Raw genomic sequence first — 26,550 nt, 5'->3', positions numbered from 1 at the left:
GGAACGTGCTATTGCTGTGAGATTCCAACCTGCCAGATGTGGATTGGAAGACCCCATTTGCAGGATCGGAAAGATCATGAAAGCTCTTCAAAGAAAACACTGCTCAAACAAATGATGATGGAACCCACGAGGGAAGTGGCAACACTGGATTGATTTATTTGGTTGGTTGGTTGGTTTTATATACCGTCCTCCCAGAAGAACTCAGAACGGGTTACAATTGTGCATACATAATAAAGCGTATTTATACAAAGTGATGGCAAAAATGGTATGGTAAAAAGACAGCATGGCAACACATCGTCTGACAAAACAGGTAAAATATAATTAACAAAGCATGGTAAAACATAATATGACAAAGCATGGCATGGTGAGACATAGCGTGGCAATACACTACAAATTAGGGACAACTTCAAAACTAGCTTCTAAATTAAATAATGCATATAATAATAAAGTACTTATTTATCAATAAACTCTACTGTATGAGAAAATAAAATAATGTGTAAAAATTTTTTTTACATAATATAGCATTATTTATTTATTTTAAAAATGTATATACTGCCTGGAGTCTCAGCGGTTTCCAATATAACATACATAAAAACATAACACCAAACACATACCATTACACAATAATTCAATATAACTTAACAAAAACTGCAACCTGGGGAATCTTCAATATTATCCATCACTTTCATTATAAGTAAATCAGAGCAGTATCAGAGGGAGCAATTCACAATTATACATCAACAAATAGCTTTGTTTTAAGCAATCTCTGAAAGCTATAGTGATCAGCACATAATCTTAATTGACCACTTACCTTATTCCAGAGAGACATCTTTAATTTCATGGCCACAAACCTTATACTCACAGCCATTTGAAATATCAACCACATACTACCTTCTGAATGCAGAGCTCCAGGTGGTCTGTAGACCTCCCAAAGATCCTGAAACCAGAAAGGTACTAATACAAAGTCTGATGCACCAAGGATAACACCTTAAAGTGAATTTGTTGTTCAATCGGCAGTCAATGTTGGCTTTTTAATATGGGAATTATATGTGCTTTTCTTGTGACCCCACTGATCAACCTGGCTTCTGAATTCATCAAGACCTGGAATGCTTTCAACTTGGTTTTTGTCAATCTCAGAAATAATAAATTTCAGTAATCTAATCTGTTCAGAAGCAATGACTGAACAACCGTTCTAAAATCATAAGTTCTCAAAAGGGGTTTTAACCTATATAATAATAGAAGCAGGGCATAGTTCTTCTGAATCACATTCATGATATAAACCTGGAAAACCACCCACCAACAAACCCAAAAAGACAATGAACAATATACTTGAAATGACAAATGACAGATCACCTGGGCTGTAGTGATCATACTGTATGGTTTGATGCAAGAGCTAAAGCAGACTTCAGACACACAAAATTCAGAGTCCTGGATTTTAATCAAGCTGACTTTTGTAAAATGGAAGAATACCTGAACTAAGTGATTATGGAATGGAAGGCCATAAGAACAGTGGAGAGAATCTGTGGTTCAAATTGAAAGAAGCTATAAAATCAGCAACGGATCTTTATATAAGGAAGGTAAACAAGAGCAAGAGAAAAAGGAAACCGATATGGTTCTCCAAACAGGTAGCTGACAAAATAAAGGAGAACGAGGTGGCAGGCGTGAAATACAAAAGAATACAATAAGAAGGAGAGTTGTGGAGAGGAGGAGAGGTACCGACTGACTGTCTACAGGACGTGCCTTTCTCCATGAGAGGTAGGTTCCGTAGGTAGTCAGCCGGTGCTGGTGGCTCATGGCACACATAAGAACATAATAATTGGTGCTGCTGGGTCAGACCAGTGGGCCATCTTGCCCAGCAGTCCGCTCCCACCGCAGCCCTTAGGTCAAAGACCAGCGCCCTGAGTCTAGCCTCACCTGCATACATTCTGGTTCAGCAGGAACTTGTCTAACTTTGTCTTGAATCCCTGGAGGGTGTTTTCCCCTATAACAGCCTCCGGAAGAGCGTTCCAGTTTTCTACCACTCTCTAGGTCAGTGATGGCTAACCTTTTTGAGCCCGAGTGCCCAAACTGCCGCACAAAACCAAAGAATTTCCTCAAAGTGCCAACACGTCAATTAAACCTTAATAACAAAATTTTAGTATCTAAAAACTCTTTATAAAGTTGCCTGAACTATGTAACATCATTTTTAAAGGTTGCAATCTTTGTATTGTCAGAGAATCAATTTGATTCACAATCCTTTGGTTTTCATTTCAATTTATTGGCAATTTATAATGTTTTAATGATTTCATTCAATTTAATGAATTTAGGAAGAATTTGATTCAGTTACACAATATATTTTAAATGTATTATTCACATAACATGTCAAATGTATCCTGAGTAAAAAAAAAGATAAACTTCTTAAAACTGTTAACTGTGTCAAGACTCGGTGTGTATTCCCAAAGAGTCTATACATGTTTTTTTGTAAAATTTACAATCAAATTAGAAAATAGTTAAATCATTACATTTCTAATAATATGATGTAAAGAAAACAAAAGAGCTTTCAATTAAACCAACCGTTTTTATTGGAAATTCCAGATTGGAATACAACAGGGCCATGTAAAGTCCCTTTTTTAAATAACATCTTTAAATAATATTTAATTAACTTAGAAAGTGTCTTAACTGCAAACTGAAAACACTGCTTCATGTAAACAAATGCATTGGGCATGCTCTGAAAAAAATTAATGTGATTTTTGTTGTTGCATGCATGCTGTATAACCTTGTCAATCCTTGGCTCATACTGCGTTATTTTCAGAGCAACACATGCAGCACTCATGTCATCCGTTAATCTGTTTCTAGCATCAGATTTTATATGATTCAAAGCCGAAAACAGCTGCTCACAAGCATAGGATGACCCAAACAAAGTAAGAAGAGCAATCCCCAAGTGCTTTCATGGACTTAAATTGTCTGGCAGAGAATTCCACGCTTTTAGGATTTCATTTTCAGAACTGCTAGCAGTGATTTCATTTGTCACCCTTTCACACTCAATACGTTCAAGAGCCGCACGCAGGTCATTGAATTTACTTTTCCAGATAGAGCTTTCTTGAAATTCCAGTAGCTCCATTTCCAAATTTTGAATATCCAACCACTGTAAGCAGGAAAGATCAAGATCTTCAAATGTGGACTTTTCTGGGGAAGTTATAAATGAAAGGGTTGTCTCCATCTTACGGAACTGAGAAAATCTTTTACTAAAATTCTCCTTTGCTTCGGCTACAATGGTGACATAGTAACATAGTAGATGACGGCAGATAAAGACCCGAATGGTCCATCCAGTCTGCCCAACCTGATTCAATTTAAATTTTTTTTTTTTTTTTTTTTTTTTTCCTTCTTAGCTTTTTCTGGGCGAGAATCCAAAGCTCTACCCGGTACTGTGCCTGAGTTCCAACTGCCAAAATCTCCGTCAAGACCCACTCCAGCCCATCTACACCCTCCCAGCCATTGAAGCCCTCCCCAGCCCATCCTCCACCAAACGGCCATACACAGACACAGACCGTGCAAGTCTGCCCAGTTACTGGCCTAGTTCAATATTTAATATTATTTTCTGATTCTAAATCCTCTGTGTTCATCCCACGCTTCTTTGAACTCAGTCACAGTTTTACTCTCCACCACCTCTCTCGGGAGCGCATTCCAGGCATCCACCACCCTCTCCGTAAAGTATGCTTTGTGGATTTCCTGGTGTTTTTTATGACTGTCCACAAATGTTGTAGAATTATCCAAATGTATTTTTAGGTTGGGAAAATATTTTAGCTGTCCACTCTCAAGGTCTTTTTCAAAAACATGCAATTTTCTCTCAAAAGCTTTGATGTCACTAACATGCTTTCTGCTGTTTTTTCCCATGCCTTGTTAATTTTTTGTTTAGTACATTAAAGTGGTTAGTAAAATCTGTAAAGAACATGAGGTTGGTAAGCCAGGCCATGTTGGTGAGTTGAGGATAGTCTTCCCCCTTTTCGTTCATAAATAGCCTAACTTCTTCCAAGCAGGCCACAAATCTCTCTAACACTCATCCTCTGCTCAGCCACCGGACATTATTGTACATCAGGTAAAGTGTTATATTGTGCCTGAACCTCATCAAGAAGGGCTTGTAAATTGGTCGAAAATTAAGAGCACGCGCCATGATGAAGTTCACCATTTTTGTTACATCTTTGAGGACATCGTCAAGTATTTTTGCTGCTTTTCTTTGGCGCAGAGAGCCTCTTGATGTATTATGCAGTGAAATTGAATCAGTGGATGTTTTGCTTCCTTAGCAAAGAATGAATGAATCCTGATGTTTGTCCCCACAATGCTAGGTGCTCCATCGCTAGTAACTGAAACTACTTTTTCTGGACTTATGTCTAGTGATTAAAAAGCCTCCATCACAGCATTGTGGGATATCTAATCCCTTGTGTTCTTCCAGGCAAAGGACAGCAGTTATTATAAGCTCTTCTCTCATGATGTCACCAGTAGCATAACGCAAAATGGTAGTAATATCTGTACTTTCATCCAAGCACATGGAGTAGAAGGGTGCTTTTTGTAAGTCGCAAGTAAGCTGTTGACTAACATCAGCAGCCATTCGCAGAACCCTATCTTTTGCAGTATTTCTGCTTAGCGGCATCTCAGAGATGCGCTGCACAATTTTATCCTTGTTTTGGAAATCATGGAAGAGTGAATTACTCCCAGCCAAAATTGCCTTTTTGATAAAATCTCCATCAGAGATGGGCTTTACCCATGTTTTGCCATGCACAGTGAATTTGAAAGCTGAACAACTGTAAGATGATTAGTTTTTGAAAGATAGTTGCTAAAACTAAGAGACTGGGAGTGATATTTCTTTAATTTTCCTACAAGGAACTCTTTTCTTTGAGCTAAACCAAGTACAGCAACACTGTTATGGTTGGTCTCAAAGTGACGTTTGACACTTGATGTGCGAGACACAACACTTTCATTACACATAATACACAATGCTTTCCCACTGCGTTCAATCACTCCATATGTCTCTGTCCAGGCCTTCTTGGAATGGTCTTCCACTATCTGTTTTTGCTTTTTTTTGCTGTACTCATTTTCTTTGTTCAAGACTTCAAGTCTACAAAAGATAAAATTTGTATAATAAAAAAAATCTAATGAAGTGCTGTATACAAATCCGTCCCCATAAAAAAATATGTGATTGGGGAATTTCACTAATTGTAGACATCTGTTTTGGTCAAAAAATATACTGTCCGGGTGAAAACCGGACTTGTGCAACCTGAGTGTATGGGAAAAGGACTTTTATTTTTCATTATTGGAGCCTTTGTTATTTTATTATGATGTTTACAAAAGCACTGTGAAGGGCTACATATACACTTTACTGTTTTTTGCTATATTGAGTTTTCCATAAGGTACAGCGCAGAGGATTAGTGTGTTGGTTGTTCACAGAGAGCCCAGCCCTCCTCTCAGCTTACTGAACTTCTCTATGCAATCATCATAAGCAGCTTTTTTATTTCCTCGAATTTAGCATGTCCCCCATGGAAGATACAGAGGTTTTTACAGAGGAGCACATTATTAGACACATTAACATCCCCCCATATCCTCACCTCTCTAGCATGGGAGCACTAGGAACTGTTCCTGATTACAGATGTCACATGTGGAGTCACACTACAGCCTCACTGAGTTCCTGTGACAGACTCAGTGTGAAGCTTCTCTTCCTCCCCCCACTTCCCCCTCACACACTGCCTGGCTCATAGGATACTAAGGGAAGACAGGCAGGCTAAACATCCACTCACAGGACTGCAGCCAGCACAGGAGGATGGGCCACGGCCCACCGGGACAATGCCCGGTCCTCCCAATGGCCAGTCCGGCCCTGTTGCCAGATGAGCTGCAAAGCAGACACCGGCACACTCACCTCCCGCCGTGCCGTATATCTTAATTGCGGACTAGAGAGTTTCCCGGGGACAGAAATCCCACCCGTCCCCGCCAAAGTCTCACCTGTCCCCACCCGTCCCCGTGAGGAATCCCTCCATCCCCACCCGTCCCCGCGAGGAATGTCCTCCGTCCCCGCCCGTCCCCGTGAGGAAATCCCCTCCCGTCCCCGCCCATCCCTATAAACTTCAGAAATAGTTATTTCATTTAATTATGCTACTGAATTAAAGGCTCTGGTAGAAACCCATTTACAAATAAGCAAAAAGACTTTATTAATTTGGAAATATTAATTGGGAAGAATACACACTTTGTAAACGGGTTTCTACCAGAGCCTCTTTTGTTTATAAATTTTTATCAACACAACTAATATACTACTTTATCCTGAAGCAAAAAAAAAAAGAAAAAATAAATAGAATTCTTTTCCTACCTTTGTTGCCTGGTTTCTGCTTTCCTCATGTTCTCATTCAGTTCCTTCCATCCACTATCTCTCTTCCTTCTGCGTCTTCCATTTGCTCTGTTACTGTGCCTCTCCCTTTCTCCCCCCTTCCAAAATTGGTCTGGCACCCATCTTCTTCCCTCCGCTCCCCCCATAGTCTGGCATCTCTGTCTTCTTCCCAGCCAGCGTCTTCTCCCCACTCTCTCTTCCCCATTTCCTTTCAGTGTCCTTCTCCCCCCCCATCTTCCCCATGTCCTGTCAGCGTCCTTCTCCCCCCTCTGTCTTCCCCATGGCCTTTCAGCATCCTTCTCCACCCCCTCCCCCATCTTCCCCATGGCCTTTCAGCGTCCTTCTCCACCCCCCCCATCTTCCCCATGTCCTTTCAGCATCCTTCTCCACCCCTTTGTCTTCCCCATGTGCTTTCAGCGTCCTTCTCCCCCCCCCCCGTCTTCCCCATGTCCTGTCAGTGTCCTTCTCCCCCTTCTGTCTTCCACAAATGCTTTCAGTGTCCTTCCCCCCCACCCCGTCTTCCCCATGGCCTTTCAGCGTCCTTCACCCCTTTGTCTTCCCCATGTGCTTTCAGCATCCTTCTCCCCCCCCCCCGTCTTCCCCATGTCCTGTCAGCGTCCTTCTCCCCCTTCTGTCTTCCACAAATTCTTTCAGTGTCCTTCCCCCCGTCTTCCCCATGTCCTGTCAGCGTCCTTCTCCCCCTTCTGTCTTCCACAAATGCTTTCAGTGTCCTTCCCCCCCCCACCGTCTTCCCCATGGCCTTTCAGCGTCCTTCTCCACCCCTTTGTCTTCCCCAGTGCTTTCAGCGTCCTTCTCCCCCCCCCGTCTTCCCCATGTCCTGTCAGCGTCCTTCTCCCCCTTCTGTTTTCCACAAATGCTTTCAGTGTCCTTCCCCCCCACCCCGTCTTCCCCATGGTCTTTCAGCGTCCTTCTTCACCCCTTTGTCTTCCCCAGTGCTTTCAGCGTCCTTCTCCCCCGCCCCGGGTGCAGCATAGCCGGCCAGGTCCCCTTACTTTTGTGGCGCTTCCGCGACCGACAACAGCACTGGTCTGACAAACTTCCCTGCCCTTAACCGCGAATCTAAATTTCCTTCTTACAGCTGCTGTAAGAAGGTAATTTAGATACGCGGTTAAGGGCAGGGAGGTTTGTCGGACCAGGGCTATTGTCGGTCGGTCGGGTTAGCTCCACAAAAGTAAGGGGACCTGGCCGGCTGTGCTGCACACGGGGCGGGGCGGTCCGCCCCCCTCCCTTGGTAGCCACTCGAGCCGCGAGGCTACTCCTCCTTACCTACCCTGCCTGCAGCACAGAGCCGAACGGATGTCTTCCCAACGTCAGCGCAGACGTCGGAGGGAGAGGGAGGGCTTTGTTTACCGACGTCAGCGCTGACATCGGGAAGACTTACGTTCGGCTCTGTGCTGTAAGCAGAGCAGGTAGGGAGAAAAGCCGCGCGACTTAGTACATCCAGCCCCGCAGGAACCCCGCGACCCTCGGAGGCGTCCCCACGGGATCCCCGTGACCCGTGCAGCTCTCTATTGCGGACCTTCCCGCGTGCCAGCTGCAAGGCCTTCGCATGCCACAGCTGGCACGCGTGCCATAGGTTCGCCATCGCTGCTCTAGGTGAAGAAGAACTTCCTTACGTTTGTACGGAATCTATCCCCTTTTAACTTTAGAGAGTGTCCTCTCATTCTCTCTACCTTGGAGAAGGTGACCAACCTGTCTTTATCTACCAAGTCTATTTCCTTCATTATCTCGTCGCAGCACACAGTTTTCAATTCACTGCATTAGAGCAGCAGCAGTCTAGGAACTGGAAGTCCTAGTTTCAAATCCCACAGTAACTTATCATAGCCTTGGGCAAGTCATTTGACCCTCCATTGCCTTGGGTCTAGTGATGGGTAGATTCTGGCAGCAGTGCCAGCCAGGGTCACCCATCCCCAGGCGAAGGCAGTGGCATTTCACTCCTCTATCATGCCAAGAAGACCATGGGTAAGGGTGAGTGCCATATTTGGTCACCAGGAGTCAGTTCAGCTTGGAGGTTTCTTTTACATTCCCCTTATAATATAGCAAGTCTGTGAAAATGGTCCGACGAACTGGTAAAAGTGTTAGCCTATGTCCAATAAGAGTTAATGTATTTTCTTGATAAGAGCTGGTCATCTAATTTTCCTTATTATGACCGGGATAGCCATGCAAATGATTAATCCCAATTGGAAGAATTGGGATCACCTTAGTTTTCCTTTTTGGTGGGCGAGCTTATGTTTAACTTATAAATATGAGAAAATGAATGCTGACATGCTGGGGCATAATAAGATATTCAAATTAGTCTGGGGTCCACTGAAGTCTTTTGTAGATTTGCTATAGTTGTCCTTTATCTTTATTTTCTGTTGTTTTTTTCACCCATACATCCGGGAGGGGAGTGGGGGGGAGGTATATCTTTTGTTTTGGTATTATTCCTGATGGTAATGATGGATAGGGGAGGGAATTTTTATATTTTGTATAGATACTGATTGATTATAAGTGCTTGGTTGATTATCATTATTTGGATATAAATTGTATTGCACTTTTTGTTGGCATTAAAAACTAAATAAAGTTAAAAAAAAAAAAAGAACTGGTCACCTGGATAATCTAGAACACAGTTTTCTATGAGAAATCCATGGAGGACCGCTTTGTATCCTGCATGATTCTTTTTGAATAATCAGGATCTCATGCTATCAAAATTAATTTTCTACAAATGGAGCAGACAAGTATGGAAAATAAATCTGGAACCCAGTTCTGGTTATACAGCGTGTCTGGTCATTGGCAACATTTTCACTGTGTCGAGAGCATCTAACGATACAAAAAAAGAAAAATGTTAATAAAACCGATCTAACTTTCCTAACAAATGAAATATTTTGCATACATATTACAAAGCATTCCCCTAAAGTTTGAGCCCTTTTTATGTTTTGCCGGCTTTCAAGGCCTGCAAATTCCCATAGACTGCTGGGAATATGTCATCTGTAAACTTTGTCAGTACCATAAGGCAAGATTAGAATTCACAATCAGACTCCCACCAGGCCTTTCCATGGACGTTTGCCCAATTTCCTAATATAGTACTCAGAAAAAAATAAGGTTGCCCAGCAGGATGAGGTATGCCCTCTATGTGTCATCCTTCAGGGAAAATAAAATTCATGCCTATGCAGCTCCAGCTCTGTGAATGATCTTTCCCAAGCTTTGGCTCCGAATGTTTGCTCAGATTTAATTTATCATTCTATTTTTTTTATTATTATTATTACTTATACAATTCTCCCTCCATATTCGCTGTGATAGGGGATTAACAGACCCGCAAATACAGAAAAACCACAAATAACTTTTTCTTATGTTATACGCTGTCTTCTATTAAAAACCATCGTGAATATGCTGAAAACCTGAATAACATGGTGGGAGACCTGGCCTATTCCTGAAGGAGGGGCAAAAAACGGTGAAGAAAGTGCTGGGAATCCGCAATTTTCTCTAAAAACGCTTGGAATCAGCAATTTCTCTATGCAAGCTGATGTAATGGGGGAGAGGAGCCAGCAAGCTAAAAACCGCAAATAATTGAAACCGCAAATGCGGAGAGAGAAGTGTATTCCACTTATATCCTATATATATACATTCAGGTACTTTATTATATTTCCCTATCTATCCTGGTGGGCTCAAGCTCTGTTTAGTGTACATGGGGCAATGAGGGGATTAAGTGACTTGCCCAGGGTCATAAGGAACAGCAAGGGATTTGAACCCACAGCCTCAGGGTGCTGAGGCTGTAGCTTTAACCCCTGTACCACACACTCCCCTTCTATTGTTTTGTATGCACTTTCAATGGCTGACCTGTCCTCCCAGCTATTCTAATATCTTCCCCTGTGCTTTACCATACCATACCATATTGTTTCTCATACCCCGCACATGTCAACTGGAAATCATTGCGGCTTATATAAGATTAATAAGGGTAGCAACATAGACGTTATGAATCATAGCAAGACTACAATGAAAATAGATGCATTTTTAGCATCTTCCCAAATCAAAGATATGAGGTGGTCTGACGTAAGCAGGTCGGGAGGCAGTTCCAAATTTGGGGGCCTTGAAACTCGAAGGTGGATTCCTCCAAACTTGACGTCGAGAGGGAAGAGGTAATTTATAGCGTTGAGTCATTCTTGAGTTATAGAAGGAGTGTGAAACTTGGATGGCTGAAGTTAAGCCCAGTTGGGCTTTCTCCATATACCGTATTTCCCCACATATAGGCCACCCCTCTGCATAGGCCGCACCCATGTATAGATTGCAGAAAAGGGCGGCCTATGTTCAAAAAATGGAAGATAAGCCGCCCCATGGTATTAACCACAGCTTTTCTTCCAGTACCTCCCTTGCTTTTTAAACTCATTCCCCCCTCCCCCCCCCCCCGGAATCTTTTTCGGACCCCCTCACTTTTGCGCAGCTCTGGTCTCCAGCTACGATCCCTTCAGCATCTGGCCTGCCCCGCACTGCCCGCTGAATGGCCAACGTCGGCTCTCGTGGGACTCGCAAGACTCACGGGACTCACGAGACTCGCAAGAACTGACCTCAGCCACTCAGCCAGTGGTGCGGGGGCAGGCCGGATGCCGAAGAGATCATAGCTGACCTGCACTGCTGGAGACCCGAGCCGCGCACCAGTGAGGGGGTCCGATAAAGGTACCGGGGATGGGGGGTGATTATAAAAGTTGTGTATAGGCCGCCCCATTTAACTAGGCCGCGTCCCATACACGGGGTTTGTAAAACCCGTGTATAGGCCGCGGCCTATATATGGGGAAATACGGTATAGCCCTTTTTAAATTGAAATTTTATTTAGCAATTTTAAATTGAATTCTATACTTGACTGGTAGCCAGTGTAGTTCTATCAGCAGTGGACTGGCCCTCTCAAATCGGGCCTTATGGAAAATCAGTCTAGCCACTGTGTGCTGGAGTAGCTGCAACCCCTGCCTCTTTCTTTATATACTGAGCCATATCAATTTTCTCACTCCATGTCGGGGAACATTTACTTGCCCAAGCGCTGATCGGTGCTTGTTACCCATCTTCACCATTTCACTGAATACAGGACTCTGGTCTTGGGGTTTGTCACCTCAACTCACTGCATAACGGTAAGGGCGGCCTGTCAGGGTTTGCTGTTATGGAATGATTAGGGTTACTAGACGTCCGGATTTCCCCAGGCATGTCCTCCTTTTCAAGGACACTTTGTCCCGGTTTTAAAAAGCTTCCATCTAGCAGCGACGTCGGAACAGCATCTGTGCAATGTGGTGATGTCACATGCACGCTTGTGACATCATTGCATCACACCAGTGCATGATCCAGGTGCCCTTCCAACAAGCAAGCAGGTTGAGGGGGCGGGCTGGGGGGGCAGAACGGGGCGTGACTTGAGCGGGATGGGGCGGGGACGGGCAGAACCGGGCAGGCCTGGGGCGCAGGGCCTTGGGTCCGGATTTTCATTACGGAAAATCTGGTAACCCTAGAATGATGTTATACAGGTAGGTATGTACTGGTTCATCGCATCTTTGGTGGGTGGGAGAGGGTCATTGACCACTAGGGGAGTAAGGTAGAATCATGTCTTTGTCCCTTCTGGTCAGTTTGGGCACCTTTTTGGTACTTGTTCATTATGAAAACTGGTCTAGCCTCAAACATCCAAACTGGACATACTCTGCAATGTTTCATTATTGCTGAAAAAAGTCCAAATCATAAGCCCTCCCTAGCCCTACCCAGAACACACCTCCAACAAAACCCCCTTGAGATTTAGACACACCGCAGACAAACTGCATAGAAATTTGTCTTCAAAATGGGTTTTGAAAATAGTGATTCGGAAGGCTTGTCAAGAAAACTCTTATCTGCTCCTATAGGCCACTTTTTGGACATATTGCTTTCTTGAAAACAAGCCCAATAGACACCTCTTTATGGAATCTTCCAGGTTTATATTCATTTATATATATATTTGTAAAATGGCTACTCATACATATATATATATGTGCCTCTGCAGATATTCTAGAAAAGGTTTGGCATCCTCAGAGCCTTTTTAAAAGTACTACCAGGACTGAACCAATCCTGCCTTTCAAATCTGGATCCAGTTTGCAGCCTTCCTTATTTCTGGTATTAGGGCAAAAAAAATATGGGGCTCATAATCGAAAGAGAAAAACATCCAAAAACCGGCTTAAGTCGGCACTTGGACGAACATTGTCAAAATACGTCCAAGTGCCAATAATAAAAACAGGTTTTGGACGTATTTCTAAACAAACTAGGCCTTCATAGTGCCTTAGGCCATTTAAAACATGGTCTAAGTCACAAAAACCCACCTAAAGTCACCAGATAAGCACTGCAATACAGACCCCTCACACTACCCCAGTGATCACTGACCCTCCCCCACCCCCATAAAAATATTAATCACAACTTGAAAATTGTGCCTCCGGAACATCATCACCTGGCAGCCTGGCTTAGGAAAGCCTAATCGTGCTGCACAGAGGCGTCTTGGGGATGGGTTAGGGACCCATGGAGAGGAGGACCCATGCCCATAAACCCCTGTAATCACTGCATTGATATTGAAACATGTGCACACCCCCAAAACCCTTTTGTACTGGCATATAAGTGGCTCCTGCAGCCTTAAGGGCTATTGGGTAGATAAGTGGGTCTAGGGGATTCTGGAGGTGGTTTGTGGGGCTCACCATGACCTATAAGGGAGCTGTAGTGAGATGAAGACATGGCACCCTTTTTGTGAAGTTCACAGCAGTGCCCTGTAAGGTACCCCACTATTTAGGTGCCATGTCTGGGTGTTCAGTCCATCACTTTGCAGACCCCTCCCACGCCCAACAGGGCTTGTTCTAGGCATTTTGGATTTGAACGAAAATGTGGTATAAAGATGTACGATTTAGTGACTTGGACGATCAGATCGGCAGGACGTATACTTAGATGATTTTCGAAACAAAAAAAATTTTGGACGTATTTTTCGAAAATGTGTCCTAAGCAGTTTTTTTACTTTGGACAAATTGCGACCTAGACGACAACGGACTTAGACGTTCCTTTCGATTATGCCCCTCCACATGTATATATGAACAGTTTTGCCTTTCTTCACAATTCTTTTGCACTCTCTTTAAATGGGCTTTCATCATATATTTTCTTAACCAAAATTGTACGATTTACTTAAAGAATGTCGCTGTTGTCCCAAAGTGCTCTTGCCCCTTTTGTACCTGGAAAATGGCCGTGTGTGCTTTACAGATTGTGCAGCCCTGAAATGATTCATTGCAGAGTATTTAAATTTCTCAGGCATTAATCCAGAGCCCAGTCATTCTGTGGTAGGGACATGGCTGCTATAAATTACAATAATAAAAGGCAGCACATACTAGCTAATACACTTATGTACAGTAAATCTACATCGGCACTCATGGTTACCTGGCAACCACTGAAGGCATGTCACCAAGTACAAATGCCTGTTGTACCTGGAACGGAATGCTTCGTCCACCAACTGTTAATATCAGCACTTATTTCTGCATTTATTCCAACCCAAACTTCTACTGGGGGAAGGTGTGGCTCTCTGGTAGAGCTGCTGCCTCTGTCCCCAGAGGTTGTGAGATCAAATCCCACAGCTGCTCCTTGTGACCCTGGGCAAATCACTTAATCCTCCAACACCCACCGTTTTGAAGTGCAAAAGCCACAAAAAGGCGGTATACAAGTTCCATTTCCTTTTCATCAAGCCCAGTATCCTATTTCCAACAGTGGCCAACCCAGGTCACAAGTACCTTCTTCACTTCGGCCTCGAGAGTCACTGTAGGAACGTTTTGCTTGTGTATCGGTCATGTTATCCTTGGCTGGTGACTCAGTCACCGAATCGGGAGACCAATTTTTTTTTAAAAGGAATTGATTCGAATCGATTCACCCAAAGTGAATCAGTGAATCGATTCGAATCGTGAATCAGGCACCACTAGTATAGAGCATTTGTCTTGCTAATAAAATAAATAAACTGAGTATAGATCATCTCTGTTATTTTGGAGAGAGAAAAAAGATTAGAGACAAGTCAATAGTTATTTGGTAGTATAGGTTTAAGAGAAGACTTCAGATGGGGCAAATTCTTGCGTCCAATGAAATGGAACTATAGTAAGTTTTTCAAGTTTCAAGTTTTATTTAAAATTTGATTAATTACCTATCAAAACTTCTGGGCGACGTACAATGATTTAAAAAGGGGAAGGTTCATATAACGTATATAAACAAACCTGATCAAACGCAGACAGTGGCATTGATAGACATACTGAGACACAGAGAAAAATGGGATGAAATGCAATAAGTGAAGGAAAGTTAAACATAAAAAGGTGAAAACAAAAGGAGGGGGCTAAATCAATTCAAAGTGCGTAGGCGAGAAAGTTCTTGAATTTCTGCAAATTGATGTCGAAGATGTCTTGTTAAAGTTGCTAAGATTTGAAAGCATCTTTGAATAAGAACCTTTTCAGACATCCTTTAAATCTATCTAAACTTTTTTCCTCCTTCAAAAAGACTCCAAGTAATCATGGAAACAAAGAAATGGAAGGATAACGTAGGATAAGTCTATAACTTGCTTTCACAGAGGCAGGTCCCTGGATGAGTTAGTAGCCTGAACCGAGGAGACAACTTTTTAAAACAGATCCTTTTTTTTTTCACTCAAAATCCTTCCAAAGTCCCATAAAAATATAAATGTTCCCCGAAGTTTGCTTAGATACATCTTTTGTTTGTAAAGCTTTTATCAGTCCTTCGCAAACCAGCATGAACTATTTCAGAATCGAGTGAAGTTCAGTACTTGAATGCACAGGAGAATAATTCTGGTGTCCAGTCAACTGTAGAATATTGTCCTGCCATCTACAAGCTGATAAACAGCTGTCTAAAGCTATCAGGTACAGGAGGGTTTTGTTTCATTTTCTTTCATTATATTGCCTTGTGCCAAAGAGAAAGGATGAATGCTTCTGCCCAGATGTTTCTCCACATGCGCTCCTTGTACCTGGTGGCACAAGAGATGACCCCATAACTTCCATACAGAGAAAATAACTCACAGGTTAAAACTTTGAGCTAGTGAGATGATGCAATAAATTCTCCATTGCTTTTACTGCAACACAGTTTTTGGCTTCCTCCATGTTGGGCACCATTGAAGGGATATAGCTTTCCATCATGGCAAAAAAAATTCATTAAAAAACACACCTAGGGAAAGAAACTCTTGTATATGTGAAGGAAAATTGAGAATGACCAATAAGCAGACAGTGCTGTAAACCCTCAAACTCAGACTTACGTACTTAAGAGCAATTTTTCACCAAAAATACAAAAAATAATAATATATGCTCAGAGACCTGGGGACCACTTGGGGACTTAACCCCAACCTAGGTTTCACCACCCAATCATCTTTCAATACAGCTGTTATCTGAAAGAGTCTACTAGTAGAGATGCTTATAATAAGCAGAGACCTTTAAAGGGTGAATTCATAAGTTGATTCAGATTCCCTGAAGCAGGAAACAAAACGTACTCCATGTTGGGACCCTGAAACCGTTCAAGATAAGTTTGTGTTTTCACATTTTTTGAACACTCAACATCTAAAGTTTTTTCACATGAAATGAAATTCAATATATGCACATATATGCGATGATTGGATGGTGAGACTTGGGGCTAAGTCCCCCAAGTGGTCTCCGGGTGTCTGAGCATATATTATTATTATTTGTGACTTACTTTTTGCATCTTTGGAGGAAAATTGCTCTTAAGTACATAAGTCTGAGTGAAAGGGTTTACAGCATTGTCTAAAAAAATTATCAATGACGTAGTCTTTCCTCATCCCTGTTCAACCAGTGAGGGGCATAAATATTTTACTTATGGCAGCTGTTGTATATAGGAAGAGGCGAAGCAGTCTGAGCTCTAAGGAGAAGGTTCCATTCAAGTTTAAACTACAGAATACAGGCGGTTACCACTATATTTGATCAGAAATTATTATATCATGAGTTGATCGGAAGTGTAATCAAATCTACTTTTTTTAGATTATGTCAAATTCATGTGGTTTCCAAATTGTTAGAGCCCAAATCACTTAACATACTGATACATTCTCTGGTGATTTCCAGAATCGATTACTGTAACGCCCTATTTAAGGGAAATGCCCAAAAGGAAATAAGGCGCTTATAAATTATCTAAAATGCTTCTATTAAACTCATATGAAAGCAAATAAATTTGACCATGTTTTGGCACTCCTTAAAAAATCTCACTGGCTCCCAGTGTCTCATCGAATAACCTATAAAATATGCTTGTTAATCCTTAAGTCATTTCTTTATAAAACCCCAGCCTTCATTGACAGACTCTTGATTCCTTATGCTCCCGCTGGAATGCTCAGATCCAATGACCAACATTTACTGACTATCCCCTCCCTTAAAATCATTAACACATGACGACAATAAATTTTCTCTGTTACAGCACCACAAATGTGGAATTCCCTCCCCATTCCCTTAAGGGAAGAGCATCTGGTCGCCATACATGAAAAAGGACACAATACTACTCGAAAGGGTCAAGAGAAGAGCAACTAAAATGGTTAAGGGGCTGGAGGAGTTGCTGTACAGTGAGAGATTAGAGAAACTGGGCCTCTTCTCCCTTGAAAAGAGGAGACTGAGAGGGGACATGATCGAAACATTCATGATAATGAAGGGAATAGACTTAATAGATAAAGACAGGTTGTTCACCCTCTCCAAGGTAGGGAGAACGAGAGGGCACTCTTTAAAGTTAAAAGGGGATAGATTCCGTACAAACATAAGGAAGTTCTTCTTCACCAAGAGAGTGGTAGAAAACTGGAACGCTCTTCCAGAAGCTGTTATAGGGGAAAACACCCTCCAGGGATTCAAGACAAAGTTAGAGAAGTTCCTGCTGAACCAGAACGAACGCAGGTAAGGCTAGTCTCAGGGCACTAGTCTTTGACTTAAGGGCCGCCGTGGGAGTGGATTACTGGGCACAATGGACCACGGGTCTGACCCAGCAGCGGCAATTCTTATGTTCTTACATACAGATTTAAGACCAAGTTAAGATGCTTTCTTTTTAAAGATGCTTTTGACTGTTAGTTCCCCATGTTTGGACTGCACCCTCAAATTCTGACCTCTGACTATTCCTAACCCTTCTTGCTTAACCCTTTCTGCTGTCTTAGCCCTTATTTGTCTCATTTTCTATCAATTATTGTATTTCTTACCCTTTTTTCCTATTTGTAGCGTATTTCCTGTACGTCAAGTCTATGTCACATATATTGTTCCCCTGAACATTGTAAAAAAGAAATTTAGCCATGTTCATCACTTAGAAGTATGATTAAGCGATTAATCCAATTTTAAATCAAACTTGAAACGTGATGATGCAGCAAACCACTCTGCTAGGCAAGACAGCTGGGGCCTAAGGCAGAAATCTGCAAGGAGCCTGCCAACAAGCTAATCTGCCTTCAGTTCTGGGCAAGCTTGGGAGCCCTGGGCAAGTGCTCCATTGGCACCCTTTTAATGCCAGCCCTGCTGCAATATACAAAACCTGCACCAACAGAGTTTTGGTTCAATGTGGGGAAAACAAGATTTTATGCCATATTTATATTCCTTCTAGATCCCTGACGGCACTTAGGTGCAGGTCTTCTTTCTGCTGTCAGTAGTCCCCCTGTAGCTGGGAGTAATCCTGCAAGGATACTAGCTACACAAAGAGAGTCCTTAAGTATAATGAAATAATCACTCATAACAATTCTCATAATGTACAGTCTCAATCTTGCTTACATTTGGTAGCTTTTGTGCTCAGTCATGGAGACAATAACAGGGGCGGACCCCAACACTACTGTCTCACCACCCAATCATCGCATTTTAAAGCACCATTTGTAGGTAGTATAGATGTTTAAACTGTTGACTTTGGGTGCCACTGAGGCTAAACGATTCTTCTTTATGCGTTTAAACTTGGGATACAAACAGCAAACTTATCTTATAACTTGCAGAACATAAGAAGCGCCATCTCCGGATCAGACCTTCGGTCCATCTAGTCCGGTGATCCGCACACGCGGAGGCCCTGCCAGGTATACACCTGGGTTACCCTATAGCCAACCATATCTCTATATGCCTCTCTCAAGGAGATATGCATCTAGTTTGCCCTTGAAGCCTAGGACTGTCGATTCTGCAATAATCTCCCCTGGGAGAGTATTCCAGATGTCAACCACTCTCTGTGTGAAGCAGAACTTCCTGATATTAGTCCTGAACTTGCCCCCCCTTAGCTTCATTTTATGTCCTCTTGTCCGTGTCAAATTGGACAATGTAAATAATCTTCTCTGCTCTATTTTGTCGATTCCTTTCAGTATTTTGAAGGTCTCGATCATATCCCCACGCAGTCTCCTTTTCTCAAGGGAGAACAATCCCAGTGTTTTAAGTCGATCCTCATATTCCAGTTTCTCCATACCCTTCACTAGTTTAGTTGCTCGCCTCTGCACCCTCTCCAGCAGTTTTATATCCTTCTTTAGGTAGGGAGACCAATGTTGGACGCAGTATTCCAAGTGGGGTCTGACCATTGCCCTATAAAGCGGCATTATAACTTTCTCCGATCTACTTGAGATTCCTTTCTTTATCATGCCCAACATTCTATTTGCCTTATTTGCCGCTGCCGCGCATTGTGCCGACGGCTTCAGGGTCCTATCTATCAGTACACCCAGATCCCTTTCTTGTTCACTTTTTCCCAGAGTTGCACCTGACATTCTGTACTCGTATTCCTTATTTTTACTGCCTAAATGCATTACCTTGCATTTCTCCACATTGAACTTCATCTGCCATTTCTCCGCCCAGTTTTCTAACCGACACAAATCGCTCTGGAGTTCCTCACTGTCCTCCTGCGATCTGATTTCCCGGCAGAGTTTTGTGTCGTCTGCAAACTTGATGATCTCACTGGATGTTCCGTTTTCCAGGTCATTGATATAAATATTAAAAAGGATCGGCCCAAGTACCGAGCCCTGGGGTACACCACTAGTCACTTTCTCCCAGTCGGAGAACTTCCCATTTATGCCCACTCTCTGCTTCCTATTTTCCAGCCATTTGCCTATCCATCTTTGTATATCTCCCTCTATGCCATGGCTTTGTAGTTTCCTGAGAAGTCTTTCATGTGGAACTTTGTCAAATGCTTTCTGGAAGTCCAAGTATATTATGTCCACCGGCTTTCCACTATCAATTTGCTTGTTCACGGTCTCAAAGAATTGGAGTAAATTCGTCAAACACGATTTCCCTTTCCTGAATCCATGTTGACTGGGTTTCATCAAGTCGTGTGTGTCCAAGTGCTGAATTATGCTATCCTTGATCAGTGATTCAATCATCTTGCCGGGGACAGACGTAAGACTCACAGGTCTATAGTTGCCCGGTTCTCCTCTCGATCCTTTTTTGAAGATTGGCGTGATGTTCGCTTTCCTCCAGTCGTCTGGTATCTGACCAGTTCTGATTGACAGGTTTGCAAGTTTTTGCAATAACTCTCCGATTTCAACCTTCAATTCCTTCAAGACTCTCGGGTGAATTTCGTCCGGTCCAGGGGATTTGTCACTTTTAAGTTTGTCGATCTGGTAGTATATCTGATCTAAGTTCACTTCAACTGTGGTGAGGCTGTCCTCTATTTCTCCTGTAAACAGTTTCTCCGCTTCAGGTATTGTTGAGGTGTCCTCCTTCGTAAAGACGGACGCAAAGAAGGAATTTAGTTTGTCTGCGATTTGTTTATCTTCCTTGATGTACCCTTTTCTTCCCTTGTCGTCCAGGGGTCCCACTGCCTCTTTTGCAGGTTTTTTCCCTTTCACGTATCTAAAGAAGGGCTTGAAGTTTTTAGCCTCCCGGGCTATTTTTTTCCTCATAGTCCTGTTTTGCATCCCTCACCGCCTTGTGACATTTCTTCTGTTTATCTTTATGTTTGTTCCAGGCTTCGGTTGTCTTCGTGCATTTCCATTTTTTGAAAGAGTCCTTCTTTTCTTTTATGGCTTCCTTCACCTGTATGGTAAGCCATGCCGGTTCTCCTTTGCCTTTAGTTCTCAGGTACCAGGTTCCGACATGACACATTTCGTATCTGCTGTAGGGAACCGACAATATTGCGGAAAGATTTAAATTATGAGCGGTGTAGACTCACCGGTTGAACACTCCTTGCTAACTGATCGAACAAAAATGTTAAGACGTCTCCTAAGGAGAGAGATAATAATAAATGAAGCAGGGGAGAGCCGACGGAGGAGGGCTGCAGTCCGGCCATCGGACCAACGGTCGGCTCGGGGGCCCGTTCCAGCGGGGCACCCAACACTGTCTTCGCTCCTCCCACATTCCAGCAGGGGAGAGCCGACGGAGGAGGGCTTCAGTCCGGCCATCGGACCAACGGTCGGCTCGGGGGCCCGTTCCAGCGGGGCACCCGACACTGTCTTCGCTCCTCCCCCATTCCAGCAGGGGAGAGCCGACGGAGGAGTGCTGCAGTCCAGCCATCGGACCAACGGTCGGCTCGGGGGCCCGTTCCAGCGGGGCACCCAACACTGTCTTCGCTCCTCCCACATTCCAGCAGGGGAGAGCAAACGGAGGAGGGCTGCAGTCCGGCCATCGGACCAACGGTTGGCTCGGGGGCCCGTTCAAGCTGGACTTCAGTTTTGACTGTTTTGATTTTATTTTCACTTCTTTTTAGTTTATGATATATTTTTTAATCTCACTTATTGTTTTACCACTTATTTTGTTTTATTTTATCATTCAAATTTCATTTAAATTTCTATTGCTTCATCGGGTCTCCCTCTGCATCTATTCTTATCTCCCCTCTTTTTAACCTTTCAAATTCCTTTAGATCATTGTAATCTTATTAGTATGTTTAATTTCTTATTTTTCTCCTCTATCTCTATTTTCTTTCTTTATTACTCTTCTAATTGTCATTTTTCCTGGTACTTTAGTTAGATTGTGAGCCTTCGGGACAGTAAGGGAATTTCTAAGTACCTATCTTACTTATAATTTTAATGCACCAATATATTCATTGTAACCCATTCTGGGCTCTTTTGGGAGGACGGGCTAAAAAATCGAATAAATTAAATAAATAAATAAAATATTGAGGGGCAGCACAATGAACACACTTGTAGGTCAGCAGTAAGATCTTGAACTGTATGCGAAGGCAGATAGGGAGCCAGTGAAGTGACTTAAGGAGAGGGGTGATACAAGCGTAGTGAGGTTGGTAGAAGATGAGTCGCGCAGCAGAGTTTTGCAAAGATTGCAAGGGGGAGAGGAGACACTGAGGAATACCGGTTAGGAGTAGATTGCAGTAATCTAAGCAATGTTCCGGGTACTCTATTTTTTTGCTGCACTAGGCGTACTTAGAAAAAAGACCCTATAGTTGTCAATGTGGGCTACAATTAAGACATTTTATTCTGCCACTAACTTGTGTTGTTTTGGCACAGGTTCCATTGTATGCAATGAGAATTACTAACTGAGGTGAACAGTAAAATAACATATCTTAACTAGGGTTACAAGTCCTCTTTTTTGAGGGAATGTCCGGTCATCCGGACGGCATTTCAAAATCCGGCATTTTGTCCGGGTTTTGAAAAGCTTCTTCTCTGGGACCACGTCGGAAGGGCATCTGCACATGCGCCGATGCAACGCGGTGATGTCATGCGCGGATAGCCTCCCAACCTATGAGAACAGTTGAGAGGATGGGGCTGGAGTGTGGCGTGGTCTGTACGGGGCGGGGCTATGGGTCCGGATTTTTTTTTTAACTCAAATCTGGTAACCCTAATGTTAACAATAGCCCACATTGATAACTTCCCCCTAAATCTTGTTAAATTAGAACATAAGGACAGTTTAGGTCTTTGGGCTCCTTTGACAAAGGTGCATTAGGGCCTTAATGCGCGGAATAGTGCGTGTGCTAAAAACGCTAGCGCACCTTTGTAAAAGGAGTCCTTTATGTTACCGGTGCCAATGATATGGAATTTTTTGCTTTTGGCAATGAGTTGTAAATATGATTATGCTAATTTTAGGAAATTGTTGACATATAGGGCTGGGGATGCAGAACCCAAGGTGAGAGGAGTTAGGAGTCGAAAGCACTCACAAAGAGGTGGGCTTTTAACTGGGCTTTGAACATTGCCAGAGATGGAGCCCACCGTAGGGATTTGGGCAGCTTGTTCCAAGCATGTGGTGCAGCAAGGCAGAAGGAAGGAATCTGGAGTTGGCAGTTGAAGAGAAGGGCACAGATAGGAGGACTTACCAGCTGAGCAGAGCTCATTGCGGGGGGGGGGGGGGATCATAGAAATAGATAAGTGAAGGGAGATAGTGAAGGGCAACGGAGTGAGTGCATTGCAGCTCTACTCACTCGAGGAACGTCGAGAGAGGGGAGATATGATCGAGACATTCAAGTATCTCACGGGCCGCATCGAGGTGGAAGAAGACATCTTCTTCTTCAAGGGTCCCATGGCAACAAGGGGGCAATCGTGGAAAATCAGGGGCGGGAAACTGCACAGTGACACTAGGAAGTTCTTCTTCACAGAAAGGGTGGTTGATCGCTGGAATAGTCTTCCACTTCAGGTTATTGAGTGTGCCAGATTTTAAGGCCAGATGGGATAGACATGTGGGATCTATCCGCAAAGATAGATAGGGAGGGTCACTGGAGTGGGCAGACTTGATGGGCCGTGGCCCTTATCTGCCGTCTATTTCTATGTTTCTATTTTTCTAGGCCTTTTATGAAAATTGTAAATTATATTTAGGTTACCGTATATACTCGAATATAAACCGAGATTTTTTTGGCCAAAATATGGGACAAAAATGGGGGGTCTTGGATTATATTTGGGTCAGCACTGACCCGCCCCCTTCCCTCCATTTGATTTATATTTGGGTCAGTTTATATTCAAGTATATACTTTAGGTCTGAAATTTATAGGATATTTAGATGATAACTGTATTAACGGTTGTAAATGTCATGATTGTTGGCATCACTGTTCCCTCTAAGTCAAAGTCCTGTCAAAGTCCCTCCTCGAGGGCCGCAATCCCGTCGGGTTTTCAGGATTTCCCCAATGAATATGCATTGAAAGCAGAGCATGCAAATAGATCTCATGCAGATTCATTGGGGAAATCCTGAAAACCCGACTGGATTGCGGCCCTCGAGGAGGGACTTTGACACCCCTGCTCTAAACTGAGCGGGTGTCCTCCAACTGCATTGCTACCAGTAGGGGGTGGTGCTTCAATTTTGTGTTTTTAATCTCTAGGTTTAGGCAGGTTCCCTGGAGTCCTGCAGAACTTGCCTGTCCTGTTCCATCTGTACATGCACCGATGCAACGCGGTGATGGAACGATTGGCTTAGTAACATTTTCACGCTCTCATCATCCTAATCCAATTTTAGAAAACTGATAAAAACGAATTTGTTCAATCGATTTATAAACTAAGAATCTACTCAGTTCTGCCTATTCAACCAGTAACCCTAAGAACTATTAGCTTTCATATTCTTTCATTATGTAAAATTGTATTGCTCACTTTGATTGTAACCTCTTCGCTGATTGTCCAGCACTTCTTGCTGTAAACCGCCTCGAACTTCTATGGCTTTGGCGGTATATAAGAACAAAAATTATTATTATTATTATTATTAGAAAAGGGGACAGTGAAACAGCACCACTAACTGTACATGAAGGACTCATGTTCAGCTACTACTGTTTATCCTATATAATAAAAGCTTATCGGCGCATGCGCTGTTAAAACAGCGTGATCCCTGCCGCTGTGGTGTGTGTTCTGTGGCCGTGTTCCATTTTAGAACCCGGTGGCAGGGAACATTCTGGCCACTCCCCTCCTCCCACCCTCACTCACCAACCGGAAGCGCAGGCAAGCTCTCTCCCTGCCCGCGTCCTCGGCAGGGAACACACCTCCCACCCTCGCTCACTGCTGCCGCCACCGGCGGCACTGATGATCCTCCTCTTCAGAGCAGCCTGCGATCGGGGCCGGCTTTAAAGAACCTCACAGGCCGCTCTCCAACCTCAGTAGCACGTTCCCTCTGACGCACGGGATCGCGTCAGAGGGAACGTGCTACCGAGTTGGAGAGCGGACTGCGAGGTTCGCTAAAGCCGGCCACCACGATCGCAGGCCATGGGGAGAGGGAAAGGGGGCTCCTTTGGGAGGAGGGGTGTGCTGGGGGGAACAGAAGGGGCCATGGAGAGATAGGGAGAGGGAAAGGGGGCTGCTTTGGGGGTAGGTGTGCTGGGGACAGACAGCTGTGCTCTGGGGGGGGGAAGACAGAAGAGGGCCATGGAGAGACAGTTAGGGAGAGGGAAAGGGGGCTTCTTTGGGGGGAGGTGTGTGCTGGGGGCAGACAGCTTTGCTCGGGGGGGGGGGAAGACAGAAGGACACAGACAGTGGCCAAGGAGAGAGAGATAAAGAAACACAGACAGACAGACACATCTATTCTAGCACCTGTTAATGTAATGGGCTTAAAGACTAGTTATTTATATAACACTATTTGACACATAGTGCTATACAACAAACAGTCCCTGCTCAAAGGAGTTTACTATCTAATTAAGAGGGAACAGTAGTTGGCATTATGTTTATACACTTCTCCCTCCATATTCGCAGGGGTTAGGGGCAGAGCCGACCTGCGAATATGGAAAAATCATGAATAACTTTTAGGGCCGACTCTGACCCACCCCCCACCTCCCTACTGCCTTCCGAACCTCTCCACACCTTACCTGATGGCCTAGCGACGAAGCAGGGCAAGAGCAATCTTCCTACACTCCTGCTCCTTGCAGAGCCATCAACAAAAATGGCTGCCGTGAGTTCCCGTGATCTCATGAGACTAAAGCGGGAACTCACAACAGCCATTTTTGTTGATGGCTCTGAAGGGGGCAAGAGTGTAGGAAAATTATTCCTGCCCCGCTTCACCACTAGGCCACCAGGTACAGTGTGGAGAGGTCCAGGAGGTAGGGGTGGGTCAGGCCGGGTTTAGAAATTTGCGAATAGCCAAAGTTACAAGTCTTAAACCCACAAATTTGGAGGGAGAAGTGTAGTTCCTATATGGAATTTTATGGTAAACCTCAAACAGCTAATGGTTGTACAGTATATGAGAACAAAATCATGTATCATTATTATTATTATTATTATTATTATTAATCTGCATTAAGTCAATTTATATATGTTAAAGCTTTATTTAAAAAAAATTTCTATTAAAATAAGCCTGTGAAATTAACTGAACAATAAAAATCACATAAGAAGCCCAAATGAACCAGAAACAAAACAGAAAATTTTTGCCTTGTGCAAACGCCCAATGTTTGTTCTGAGTTACGTTACCTGATTTGTCTGGTTTTCGTGTAATACAATATTTTTGGATGCACGTCGCTTTCTGCAACCTATCTGATCGAGGAAGCAGCTCAGAAAACTTTATTTAAACGGTTTGGTTTTTTCCCATTTTAGTGCACTTTGAAACCATCGAGCGTGCACTAAAACGGGAAAATGAAACAAGTTAACATCCAATTTTGTTTGTTTTTCTTCTGATTTTTGAAAATAGAACAACAAATTTCTGTTGCTTCACAGCCCCAGTGCATCCAGATCTCCAATTCTCTGGCTGTTAAAGTGGAGAAAGATCCTCTCTGCCTTAGGTCATCCCAAATATGTAGTTTCTGGGAGTGTGTGGCACAGTGGTTAGAGCATGGAACAAGGGAACCAAATCCACAAACACAAAGACGCAAAATAAGGGGTGAAATTGTCCTAAATAGACTGGTGGACACAATCTATTGCATTAAATGTCCTTTTATTCATCCAATAACTCAATGACTTTCATAGAGCTATTGGATGAATAAGAGTCATTGAGTTATTGGATGAAAAAAGAGCATTTAAAAGGGGATAGATTCCGTACAAAGGTAAGGAAATTCTTCTTCACCCAGAGAGTGGTAGAAATCTGGAACGCTCTTCCAGAGGCTGTTATAGGGGAAAGCACCCTTCAGGGATTCAAGAATAGGTTAGATAAGTTCCTACTGGACCAGAACATATGCAGGTAAGGCTAGACTCAAATAGGGCACTGGTCTTTTACCTAAGGGCCGCCGCGTGGGCAGACTGCGCGGCGCGATGGACCACAGGTCTGACCTAGCAGCGGCAATTCTTACGTTCTTATTTCTACCAGTCTGTTTAGGACAATTTCACCCCCTTATTTTGCGACAATTGTTAAAGCTACAGCCTCATCGCCCTGAGGTTGTGGGTTCAAATCCCATGCTGCTCCTTGTGACTCTGGTTAAGTCACTTAATCCCC

At 43.4% G+C, this 26,550-nt stretch overlaps 1 protein-coding gene across 1 annotated transcript in view; it reads left to right on the top strand.

Annotated features, from left to right (window-relative positions):
• GRIA3 (glutamate ionotropic receptor AMPA type subunit 3) overlaps positions 1–26,550 on the top strand; it is a 430,530-nt gene that overhangs the window by 264,742 nt on the left and 139,238 nt on the right. The gene's annotated exons all lie outside the window — the stretch shown is intronic.

The sequence above is a fragment of the Geotrypetes seraphini genome, chromosome 5 (genome assembly GCF_902459505.1).
Source record: "Geotrypetes seraphini chromosome 5, aGeoSer1.1, whole genome shotgun sequence".
Lineage (NCBI taxonomy): Eukaryota > Metazoa > Chordata > Amphibia > Gymnophiona > Dermophiidae > Geotrypetes > Geotrypetes seraphini.
The sequence above is the reverse complement of the archived record's forward strand: the minus strand, read 5'-3'. Positions and strand labels throughout refer to the sequence as shown.